Here is a 13,432-nt window from a genome sequence, read left to right on the forward strand (position 1 = left end):
AACCTCTCAGAGTTAGGACCCCTGGCTCCCTAACAGCATAACTTAACCCCTCATAGGTATCTTAAGTTGTGTAGGTCCATTAAGCTTAAGCTTGACAGGCCTTGTCTCCTGACCTCCCCACCTCACAGCCCAGTTTATGGGTCTTTGCATGTCACCTGTTACCTCTGTGCACTTGCTCATGACTTCTCTTGGTTTGGAATCTCCTTCCAAGATTTAGGTCAGGTATCTTGTCTTCAAGGAAGATACACACACAGACACACTCAGACATGCACAGACACGCATAGATGCATAACATAGAAACAGAGAGAGACCTGTACATGCACATACATATACACACATTACTAATACCACACTCCAAAACTGGTTTAAACCCCCTCTCTGAGCTCTCACAGGGTCTTCTCTGGACCTCTGCCACTGCACTGAGCAGCTTTTACTGACAAATCTGTCCTTCTGGGGCACCTGGGTGGCTCAGAGGTTGAGTGTCTGCCTTTGGCTCAGGTCATGATTCCAGGGTCCTGGGATTGAGTCCTGCATCAAGCTCCCCGGAAGGAGACTGCTTCTCCCTCTGCCTATGTCTCTGCCTCTCTCTGTGTGTCTCTCATGAATGAGTAAATAAAATCTTTTTTTTTTTTGGTAAATAAAATCTTTAAAAAATACACAAACTGTCCCATTTCAGTGACAAATCCTTCCAAGTCAGACACCATGCCCTTTGGACCTTCAACACCACCCTCACCACACCCCCCGCCTTCCTTCACATCCTCTCTAGTTCACAGTGGGTCCTCAATAGAGGTTTACTACACTGGGCCTAACAACAGCTCTGAGGCAGGTCAGAGGGACTGGGATGTGGAATGGCTTCTCTGGTGACCAGAGCTAAAATTTAGTCTCCTCCGTGGAGGAGTTTTAAGGAGAACTTATCCCTGGGCAGGGGCAGATTGCAATGTTTCACGGTGATTGAGAGGAACAGCATCACCCTACTCTCAAGTCTTATCCTTGCCCCTTAAAACACACAAAGACCGTGTACTCCTAAAACCTAGCCATCAGCTGTTGAATTCGAGGCCTTTCCACAATTTGAGCTATTGAGCAGAATAACCTGAGCTGGGCTACTTCTGGCAACAAGAGGAAACAGCCAAGAAACGTGCTTAAAGCCTCATTCAGCACTGACTTCATCCCCCACCCATCTTCTGTATTAAAACCCTTTGAAGGCAAGAGCTGTGTCTACTTATGCTTTATATTTCCCATGGTTCCTAGCAGAACTTTGTCAAGTATGGATGGCAAAGGGGAAGATGGAATAGAATGGCCCTTTGGTTTCTAGAGGAAAAAACTCACATGTAACTGGGAAATTTAATAAAACCTTCAAAAATACATGACACAGTGGGAACTCGGCTGTGATTCTGCTCGCTCCACACATCTGCTTACCTCTGTGGGCCACTCACCTGTCACATCAGAGTCATGAACACAGGCATTGGGATCAGGCCACTGTAGTCAGAATCCCAGTTCTGTCATGCACCAGCTGCCCATCCTGGATTAACCTCTTGCATCTCAGTGTCCTCACCTGTCAAGAGGAAGAGATCATGGGCCTCAAGGAAGGGTGTCAAGCACTTAGGTCGGTGCTGGGCACACGGGAAGTGGTCTTTTTTTTTTTTTTTAAGAGTTTATTTTTAAGTAATCTCTACACCTAATGCAGGGCTTGAACTTACAACAAGAAGATCAAGACTCATATGTTCCTTTTTCATGTATAATCGAACTTGATAAAAAGCAGTATTTTATTTTATTTTTTAATTTTTTTTTAAATTTATTTATGATAGTCACACAGAGAGAGAGAGAGAGAGAGAGAGGCAGATATAGGCAGAGGGAGAAGCAGGCTCCATGCACTGGGAGCCCGACGTGGGATTCGATCCCGGGTCTCCAGGATCACGCCCTGGGCCAAAGGCAGGAACCAAACCACTGCGCCACCCAGGGATCCCCAAAAGCAGTATTTTAAACTGTACAGTCACCACAAAGATGCACGCTTCATGTGGCATGTCCAGCGGCTTCACCTTTCTGTGCCTGGTGTGTTTGGGCATCTCCATTTTCTGCAGTTTTTCCATCCTTGTCAGCATCAACTTTTCCTGATTTTCCTTCGAGTACCTTCTCTCCCTTCTTTGCAGCGGTCTTTTTTTAGGTGTGGGCTCTGGCTATGGAGGAGCAGGTTTAGCAGATAACTTTGCGGATCTTCTCTGTGGCTCTTTCTTCACCTTGGCTTTATCTCTTTTAGCCTCCCCTTCAGCCTTTCTTTTGAGCCTGGTGGCATTGGCAGTGGGATGTAGGTACTGGATGCGGGGACACAGCAGTGTGCAGGCTTTGGCCGGTCTGGAGGTTGCTCTCACCTCTTCTTCACACTGCTCCAACACTCCTATGTTCTACCGACTGGGCCAGCCAGGTGCCCTACGGATATGGTCTGCTTTATTGTTTTTATTGTTATGTGGATCCTCAGTAAATTTAAAATGAGAGCAGGGATTCTAAATTAGAGAACACTATTAAAATACTAGTGGGTCTGGCACTTTGGAGAGGTATGATGGGAGAAATCACATCTGAATATAAGTATAGACAAAAAAAACAAATATGTAAAGCAACTTGTTAAAACCCAAGGCCAATGCAGGACTTTTTTTTTTTTTAAGATTTTATTTATTTATTCATGAGAGAGACAGAGACACAGGCAGAGGGAGAAGCAGGCTCCATGCAGGGAGCCTGACATGGGACTCCATCCTGGGTCTCCAGGATCACACCCTGGGCTGCAGGTGGCGCTAAACCGCTGAGCCACCGGGGCTGCCCCTAGGCAGGACTTTTTTTCTGGCAAAATAGCAGATGAGGAGAAGAGGGTCTAGGCTCAGCCCACCATGTGAAATAGGAGAGGGAGGATGTTTTGGGCCACTGACAGAGGGTCAGCTCCCAGCCCTCATTTAGGTTCTAGGTGGTAGCAGGTTCCCACCTGGAGAGGAGGAAACAGCCCAGAAATCTGGCCATCTGATGATCCTGAGCGTGGATCTTAGACCCCTGTCCAGAATTATGGTTCCTGAGCAGTTGTATTAGCAAGAACCACTCAGAAGCCCTGTCCTATGGTGATGGATCTCTGGGCTTCTTCTGAGGCTCTGGACACCCTCTTCCTCCATCCCATGGGGTTGGCTACCAAGCACAGGTGGGACCAAGATGGGAACCCAGGGTCATCTGGGGGTGCAGAATCCCTAAACCCCACAGGAAGGGAGGGAATTGCTTAAACTCTTTAATGACTTGCTGCCTGAGCACTGGCTCAGGAACCTGCATTGAGGGCCAGGGGTCAGTGAAGTCAGTGGTCCCAGCTATGATCCTGAATTCAAATAGGTTAAATTATCAGGTGTCAATATTGATCAGTGTTTTTCTTCCCATGTGAGTCTTTGTACAGAGGTATTTAGTATGCTGAGGGGCACATACTGCTAATTTGCAGATATTTTTAGAATAATATCACCCAGCACTTAAATGGCATTTGTATGCTAGAAAGCGAGGTGATCGTTATGCCCATTTAACAGATGAAGCCCTAACAATGTTATAAACGCTATCACGTAATTAATCAGTGGCAGATCTGGGAGTAGAGAAAGGAATCCTCTTCAAAGGATAAATGGATAAAGAAAATGTGGCATATACACAATGGAATATTATTCGGCTATGAAAAGAAGGAAATCTTATCATTTGCAACAACATGGATGAACCAGGAGAACATTATGCCAAGTGAAACAAGCCAATCACAGAAGGACAAATGCTATATGCTCTCACTTATATGTGGAATCTGGCAAAGTCAAACTTATAGAACCAGAGGACAGAATAGAGTTGCCAGGGGCTAGGGGTGGAGGAAATGGGGAGATGTTGGTTAGGTTAATGAACCTTCAGTTGTAAGATGAGTAAGTCTGAGAATCTACTGTACAGCATGGTGATTATAGTTAATAATACTGTACTAAACACTTGAAATCTGCCAAGAAAGTAAATCTTCAGTGTTCTCATCACTCACACAAAAACGGTAACTATGTGAATGATGGATGTGTTCCGTGATTGCGATAATCCTTTCATAATGCATACGTACAGTATATTAGAGCATCACATTGTACACGCTTAAAAAATCATGTTATACGACCTAAATATGTACAATTTTTAATCAGACATACCTCAATTAAACTGGAAAAGAAAAGGGATGTTAAAAAAATGAGGGGTGTCTGGGTGGCTCAGTCGGTTAAGCATCCAACTCTTGTTTTCAGCTCAGGTCATGATCTCAGGGTTCTGAGATCAAGTCCTGTGTTGAGTGGGCTCTGCACTGGGCATGGAGCCTGCTTGGGATTCTCTCCCTCTCCCTCTGCCCCAACTCTCTCTCTCAAATAAATAAATAAATCTTTAAAAAAAAAAGAAAAATAGAAAGAAAAAGGTATCTTGATTCCTGTGAGTGTCCCTCCCACTACTCCGGCCTAAAGCACTATCTCTTTGGAGGATATTTGCAGCTATTTTTAAATCTCAGCCTACTCTCTGGTGAACTTGATCAGGTGACCCTGAGACCAGCTCATTCTTCCCTTACCTCCCCCTCTCCTCCCTTCGCACCCCTGCCTCTCTGGGATTTGTTTACACTATGACCCACTAAAGCCTCCCTTTCCTTCAGCTACTTTGAGTTGGGTTTCAGTCATTTGCATATAAAGAATACTGGTTTATCCACAGATAGAGAACTGGGTACGTTCAAGGGCAGAGACCAAGCGAGGTGTGGAAAGGCTGCATCCCCAGCACCCACACTGGCACACAGTTGGTGTTCAAGACAGATGTGGTGAATAAACAGCAGAGAGGCGGGCCGCTGAACCTCTCTTGAATGGGCAGAGGTGCCCCTTCCTCCAGAGCTGCTCTTGGTCCCAGGCTCACTTCCAGGTGCTCTGAGAGTCCCAGCTGTGTCTGCCCACCACCCTCCACACACTTGAGGTGATCCCAGGGAGTCGTGATTTCTTGCAGCCAAAAGTGCCTGCTATGCTTTATGTCCTAAGAACAACTGTAAGATACAGATGGGCATCCGGGTCTTACAAATGAGATTAAGTTTCAGGGAGGTCAGGCAACTTGCCGAAATGCACAGTGCTAATGCTAACAGTTCTCATCAAAGTCTTCTCCGAGGGCCATACTGCTGCCCTGATTCCCTCCGTTCAGAATTATTTCTCCTTTCCTCTCCTACTGCCCCTTCCTAGTTGTCAGGAGTGGCGTGGGGCCTTTAAGCATTTTAGTGAACAGAACTCTTTCTCAGAGAAAGGAGCAGGAAGGAAGGTCAGTGTAGCAGGGACACATCAATCCACGGAATTCCATGGCTTCCTGGGCCTCTGATACCTGTGAGGCCAGATCCTCTCAATGCGCATGGTCCTGAATCCATCCCCTCTGTGTATCCAGATCCTGCTTCTGAGACCATCCTCAGCTTGCACGCTGATGCTCCATCCCTCACCTCAGCTTGACTTGGTTCATTCCCAGCTTCTGGCTTCAGTGCCCAGCTTCTTGGTGAGTCAGGAACATGCTCACCCCAACAGCTCCAAAATCTAATGGGAAATTCCAGGCTGGTCTCCTTACCGTCTGCTCTCTTTGGAGCTCAGCCCCACCTGGGCAGTTGTTCTGCAAATCTGAAGCACACTCCCTCATTTCTTCCATCTGGTCAACTCTCTCCATCTTCTGTGCCTTGGCCAAGTCCGTCCTAATAATGCCAACTCTTCTCTTCTTCACTTCCATACCAGGAGGTACCTTTATCATGCACTGGGCCACTTAGAATCACTTTTCTATAATTATACATCCTTCTATTGTTCTCTTTGCAATATTTTAGTCTATTGAACTCTTTAAAGTCTAAGGGCTACACAGCAGCAAGATTACATCATTCTTTTATAACCCTTAGATATCCTAGGGCAGAAAGTAAGCCCATAGGACATGCTCAACAAACCCTTACAAATTTAGCAAATCAAGAATCAGCTACATGCACGTATGAAGGTAGAACTAGGCAAATCAGATCTACAGAGGTATATAGCTGGTCTGTGACTCAGGGGTAAAAAGTGGATCTAAGTGCCTACTATATTTTAGTAACTGAGCTACTTTGGAAGAGAAAGGACTACAGAATGAGAATATATTACTGTCTCTAGTCTCTATGCTGCACGGTCTACTGGGGGACCAGGACAGAAACTAATGAGGTGGTGCAACATGATCAATGCAATGATGAAAACTACTACCAACAGTACATAGTGGAAACAGAGGACAAAGTCCCTGTTATGCCTGAGAGAACTTAAGAAGACTTCACAGAACCCTTGATTTGGGTCCTGAAACATGAATAGAAGTTTGCCAATCATAACTGAAAGATTGCTTTCCATGAAAGTTATGGTCATATACCCCATTATATGGACACCAACCCGTCTGCCCAGCCATTTCATTTATTTATTTTTATTTTCTTTTTTCTTTTTTTTTTAAACGTTTTATTTATTTATTCATAGAGACACAGAGAGAGAGAGAGAGAGATGCAGAGACACAGGCAGAGGGAGAAGCAGGCTCCATGCAGGGAGCCCTCTATGGGACTCGATCCCGATCCCCGGGATCACACCCTGGACTGAAGGTGGCGCTAAACCCGCTGAGCCACCAGGGCTGCCCTATTTTATTTTTTCAAAAAGATTTTTTTTTTAAAGATTTATCTATTTATTTAAGGGAGAGAGAGCACAAGCAGGGGTGAGGGGGAAGGGGCAGAGGGAAAGGGAGAAGCAGGCTCCCTGTTCAGCTCAGGGCTCAATCCCAGGACCCTGTGATCATGACCTGAGCTGAAGGCAGATGCTTAACCAACTGAGCCACCCAGGTGCCCCCAAAAGATTTTATTTTTAAGCAATCTTTACACCCAAGGTGGAGCTCTAATTCACAAGAGTTCACATGCTCCACCGATTGAGCCAGCCGAGCACCCCAGCCCAGACATTAAAAAAAATTTTTTTTTAATTTATTTGAGTGAGAGAGCAAGAGCAGGGGAAGGAGCAAAGGGAGAGGGAGAAACAGACTCCCCACTGAGCAGGGAGCCCAACTCAGGCTCTATTCCAGGACCCCAGGATCATGACCTGAGCTGGAGGCAGATGCTTAACTCACTGAGCCACCCAGGCGCCCCAGCCCTGCTATTTTAACGCTGAACCAAGAGCTGGGGCAACATAAGGGTTCTAGTACAATATCCCTATGGGACCAGTGCCCTGGGATTTACATGCGATCTACAATCTTAGTTTCACCATAACATCTTCCAAAGCAATTTAGAATACTTTATGCAGATTGACATTGAATTCCCCTCTCCGCACCTAATTGAAAAAAATAATAACAGCTTTATTAGATCTAAAATAAACCCTGATTAGAAACAGCCTGTTTAAAAATCAATAAACTTTTCTTAATCCCTACCGTGGAAAAGAGAGGGAGGCTCCTCTCTGTCTTCCCTAAAAAGTCAGTATTTATACAAAGCATTACGTTGCCGGATTCAGAGACGCGGAGGTGCCGAGCTTCCACCGGCCGCCTGCACCCTCTGAATCCTGCATGACTTATTTGGCTATAACTAATCTCAGCTCCAGGCTTGCTTACATTTTTTGGGTTACCCTTTCGCCTGGAATGCATCTCAATGTTCTCATTAGTGCTGTCTTCCTAGCCTGGCCCTCGCCTTCCTTTTGTTGCTGTTACTTTCTGTCCTGCCATTAGTAATCTTGACTGCTCCCAGCACGCAGCCAGGCCCTGGTGTGTTCCCCATCACGCTGACACTCTCTGTTCCCCTGCCAGACAAGGCCCGGCCCCCTCCCTCCCTCCCCTGTCCCCACAGCCACTGCGGACCTTCCTGGCTATTTGCGGCCAGATTTTTTGTTAATTCTTTTTCTAATTATAAAATGTATTTTGTACTTTTTATAGAAGACCATAAAGAAAACTATTAAGAAAACCCTCATAATCCACACTCTAGAGTCCAGCACTGTTCTTTTTCTAGTGTGATCCTCATGGAAAATACATTTTATGGTCTGTTTCATTAAAAAAGTAATTTATCTTTTGATGTGACACACTGAGAATGGCACTTAACTTCTGTGTGTCTTGTTCTATGTGTCTTGTTCCCACAAACTTAAAACCTCAGTCTCACGAAAAAAACATCAGACAAACCCAAACCGAGGGACGCTCTGTGAAATATCTGACCCGAACTCCACAAACGGTCGAGATCATCAAAAACGAGTCTGACAAAATGTTATAGTCTAGAGGAGCCTAAGATGTGATCACTAAATGTAACCTAGTCTCCTGGATGGGATCCTGGAACAGAAAGGGGATATGCTGAAACAACTTTTAAAATCCCATTAAAGAATGATATTAGATAATAATCATGCATTAGTATTGGTTCGTTATTTATGGCAAATGTAAGATGTTAGCGAATAGGGGAACCAGATACAGGATATATGGAACTGTCTGCGTTACTCTTGCAGATTGTGTGTGGATCTAACCCTGTTTTCAAATTAAAAGTCTGTTTTTTTTTAAAGTACATGATCACTGGGGAAAGGAATTCAGACAGTGCAGAATTGTGTGAAATAAAAGGCAATCGCCCTCTGTGTCCATGTCTCCACCTCACAGTTGGCACCAGCCTTATTCTCTGGAAATGTCTCCTCTTTATTGCATAGTTGAGCTCATGCTGCCAATGCAATTTTGAATGCTGGAGGTTTTTTGTTAGCTTTAGAGCATAAGCCTTTCTCCGTGTCCTGAAGAACTCTTCCTAAAGACAATTTTATAGGTTGCGTAATATTCATTGCACTTTTTTCTTGCCTAAATTAGCTGTGATCTAGCCCTTATGCTTCCAGGAGATTTGCTTTCATTACCCATGTCTTAGAATGTATCCTCCTGCAAAGAACTCTTCCTCTGATTTCTCCAAGCAGCGAGACAGCAACAATTTCATCCATGCTCTCCTGGGAGTGCCATAAAATTTATTTAATGTTTCAGCAGAGACTGAATTTAAAGCTTTTATTTTCTTGATCTCTTTCTTTGCCTTTATTTCTCATGATGTAGGGATTTCTAATCCACTGGTGATAACCCAAGTGCTATCCTTGCTGATGGTTAAAATGTGTGATGTTTGAACCTTTGTGCATGGGATTGAATAATATCCCCCCAAATTCATATCCACCCAGAACCTCGGGATGAGACCTTATTTCCCAGCAGTTTCTTTGCAGATGTAATTCAGGGAAACAAGGTCATACTAGATTAGGGCAGGCCTCAAATCTAATGACTGGTGTCCTTGTAAGAAGGCCATGAGAAGACACAGAGACAGAGAGAGAGAATGCCATGAGAAGATACAGAAATTGGAGGAATGCACCTACAAGCCAAGGAACACCGAGGATTGCTGGCAGCCACCAGAGACTAGGAAAGAGGCATGGAACAGACTCTCCCCAGAGCCCCAAAGAAGGAACCCATCCTTGCCAACACCTTGATTTGGGACTTCTGCTTTCCAGAAATGTGAGAGAATACATCTCTGGGTTTTAGGCCACCCAGTTTGTAGGGTTCTGTTATGGCAGCCCCTGTAAACTACATACAGTGGGCTGTGGCCTCAGAGGGTCTGAGCAGAGCTCTGGCGCTTGTATGAGGAAAGGGGCGATAGTTCTCACTGTGAGGGGCAATGAGGTGTCCAGGGGTGTCCACCGAGATCACATGTTCAAGGCAGAGGGCAAAAGTAGTCCAATCAGACAGGCCAGTCAGAAAGAAGACTGCGAGGAACACTTTCTCCCCCTTTTATCTGTGTCCATATTATTTCCAGAAGGTTTAAGTTGTTGTTTGTGGGAATATGCTTTTTTTTTTAAATATGCTTTTAATACACAAAGTCTCCAGGTTGAACTACATTGATTTCAAAGCTTTGGCTATGACAAAATAAGTTACTTCAGCACCTCATTTCTTTTAAATTATTTAATACGGATTTGCTTTGAGGACACACACATGGCCACCCTTCTTCACAGGGATTGTTGTATGTATTTTACTATTTTTCTAAAATGACCTTATATAACTTTTATGAAGAAAATATTTTACTAAAATTTCCTTTAAAAGGAGAATATTGGGGATCCCTGGGTGGCTCAGCGGTTTAGCACTTGCCTTTGGCCCAGGCGTGATCCTGGAGACCCGGGATCGAGTCCCACGTCAGGCTCCCTGCGTGGAGCCTGCTTCTCCCTCTGCCTGTGTCTCTGCCTCTCTCTCTCTCTGTCTCTCATGAATAAATAAAACGTTAAAAAAAAAAGGAGAATATTGCATCTGCCATAAAAACTGTAATGCAGAGATTCTTCTCAGATGAGAGGCTCAAGGATGGTGAGGAAAATGTAGGTGGGATGTTGGCAATAACTTTCCAATGTGGGAGACCTGGGGACCTCTCAAGTCCAAGCAGGTAATGGTTTTGGTGGTGCCATGAAGTGCCATGAGGTCCTCAGGGGAGTGTGTGGTGAGGGATGATTTCTCTTGTGGAGGTGGGGTGGAACGAGGGTGGAGACGGTGCTAGAGAGCAGAGTCTTGAAGAAGTTTAATGACTCTTAGTACAACTATGGGGCAGAATGGCAAGAGAAAATGCTTCTCAGTCTCCCCCTGGGCTGCTGTGAATGAAAACGGGAAGAAGGATGAGGTTTGTGGGCGGAAGGGAAAGCTCCTGTGGTTCACCACAGGAAGGCAGGCCACACCTGCCTAGAGGTGCCTGCGTGTTCTCTGAAGATCCCAGTGTCACTTTCTATATTAGTTATCTGTTGGTGCGTAACCTCAAAATTTAGTGGCTTGACACAATGATAAACATTTATGACCTCAGAGATTCTGTGGGTAAGGAATTTAGGAGGGAATTTTCACGATAATTCGGGCTTAGGATCTCTCATGACGTTGCAGTCCAGACGTCCACCAGGGCTGCAGTCATAGGATTGACTGGGACGGAAGGATCCACTTTCCAAAAAGCTCACTTGAACAGCTGGAGTACTGATCCTAGCTGTTGGCAGGAGGCCTCGGTTCCTTGCTAGCCACCATAGGGTTGTGTCCTCCCACCCCCGAGAAAGCGATCCAAGAGAGAGCAAGGCTGACATTGCAGTGTCCTTTATGATCTGGTCCCAGAAGTCACAGACTATATCCGTGATATCCTATTGGTTACACAATTGGCCCTATTCAGCGTGAAAGAGAACCACAAAAACTGAGAGGTGAGGATCACTGGGTGCCATCTTGGAGGCTGGCTACCACACCACACAGAGCTAAGTCACCAGTGTGACTACATCATTGGACCCATGGCTGACTGAGTACCTGGGGACCAACTCTGAGCCTGGGAACTTCCAAAACTGGAGCAATGATACCTTCTTCCTGAACCCTCAAGATGAAGCATTCAAAATATGCCCAACCATATTGGGAAACTGGGAAAGATGCCGAGGATTATCCCAAAAGGTAAGAAATCCAAGGCAAACCACACTCTACCCTTATTCAGTATTTTCCCCAACTCTTTTTAAACCATTTTTCCCTTCTTCATATGAATTTTACATATCGTTAAATGCACAAATCTTAGGTGTACATCTGCCCAGTTTCAAATAATACCTCATATCTGCATAACACAAACCCCTGCAGAAATATAGAAAGTCCCTTCATGATCCTTCCTGGTCAAACCTCCTCCCCCCCACACACACACTCAGGCAACCACTGTTCTGACATCTTCCCACCATAGAGTTGTACATGTTCTAGAATTTCAAATAAAATCATATAGTGTGTACTCTTTTGTGTCTAGTTTCACCTTTAGTGAGCATATTGATTAATTCATGTTGTCATGCACCAATAATTCATGTCCCTTAACATTATTTTTAAAAATTTCAAGTGTACAGAAGAACTGAAAGATGATACAACGAACCTCTCTATGCCCTTGACTGAGATCCACCAATTGTTGTTTCGCCATATTTGCATTAATACTTCCCATATCTCTTCCTTTCTTTTTATTGAACCCCTGGAAAGTTGCAGATATCAGAAAATTCCAGCCCTCAATACTTCAGCATGAGCTCCTAAGAACAAAGACATTCTCCTGCACCATCACCATACCATTGTCATGGCCAAGACATTTGGCATTGATACAATATTATCCAATATACAATCCATATTCAATTTCTCTCATTCTGCTTAGAGGAGAGCAGGCCCATGTCTCAGGACATGTGGTGAGATCTGGAAATAGAGGGTTAGCTGTCCTGACCTTGACCGTTCCTCTTGTCTCTCTGCCACTCAATTCTCTATGGCCATCCAGCATGTACTGGGCCCTGGCTTGGGGCCCTTTCCTGGGCAGTTTACTTCAGCCCTATTTATAGGAACTTCCCTTCATTCTCTTTGATTGTCAATCCCTCCATAGTGTACCCCCACATGCTCACATGCACCCCTCCCCAGGGATCAACCTCTGTGATAGACAGGAAAGAGTTCTTATCCATTCGTCGAAGTACCATAGACATTGGGAAATAATCCCCCTTCCTCATGTTTTTGTGTTCGAGTCTAACTGCTTAACTAAACCTCCCTCCTCTCAGTTCTCTCCCCCAACAACAAGGGACAGGGAAGTTTTCCTGGACTAAGAGTAAACACATCTTTCTAACACACACACATACATCTGCACATACACAACACCAGCAGCCTCACACTTGGGTCTGATTCTCCCCACCACCAGCACAACCCTTGGAATCTCCATCAGGGTGAGGCAGGGCCTATGGAGGCCCAGCCAGGTCAATGCCATATTGACATGCACAACCACGGTCCTCCAGCTCTGCAGCATTGCTCTGAGCCCCTGGCAAACTACTGGGGCCTCCTACTCAACCCCAAAGCCCCATTATCCCTCCCAACCTCATTGCTCACGTGGCCTCAGGGCCCAAATAGACAGACACCATGCTCCAGACAGTAATTGATCATTCTCATTATTGGTCTTTCTAAATATTTGTTTGGTTCTGCCACAGCCCCCTGCATTAGGGCATTGCCGACCTGCAGTGCTGAGCTGCTTGCTGCAGCTGAGCAGGAGGTGAGAGGCCCATGCATGGAGCCCCCAGAGCCAGCGGCACCCTGCACCCTGGGGGCCTGGACCATCTCCTAGAGCAGCCCTGCTTGCCTGCCCAGGAACAGTCTGGGAATCCATGAAAGGAGCTGGACGTCTACTTGGAAGACCTCATTCTAGCCTTATGCCCATGTCTGAAAGCCTGGCCTCGTGAACCAGTGGCAGCAGCTCCTTCTGCTTCCCTGTCTAGCGGTTGGAAGCAGGGAATCAGAAAAGCAACTTTGCGGCCATCAAAACAGATCTCAACATTTGGGCAGAAAACCCCAGCCCCTTCCTAGCTGCACTGCCTGCAATTTGTAACTTAATTCACTGTGGGAGACCCTCCCCCTCACCTTAAAAAGCTCTGCACAATCCATTCTAGTAAAGGCCACCCTCCTGCTTCCAGGG

At 45.5% G+C, this 13,432-nt stretch overlaps 1 protein-coding gene across 1 annotated transcript in view; it reads right to left on the reverse strand.

The window, feature by feature from the left end:
* The window catches only part of LOC140604785 (uncharacterized), a 196,918-nt gene that overhangs the window by 8,907 nt on the left and 174,579 nt on the right, over positions 1-13,432 (reverse strand). The window contains exon 6 of the transcript XR_012007595.1: positions 1,434-1,552. The gene's annotated coding sequence lies outside the window, so the exon portion shown is untranslated. The remainder of the gene's footprint in view (positions 1-1,433; positions 1,553-13,432) is intronic.

The sequence above is a fragment of the Canis lupus genome, chromosome 15, assembly GCF_048164855.1.
Source record: "Canis lupus baileyi chromosome 15, mCanLup2.hap1, whole genome shotgun sequence".
NCBI classification, from domain to species: Eukaryota; Metazoa; Chordata; class Mammalia; order Carnivora; family Canidae; genus Canis; species Canis lupus.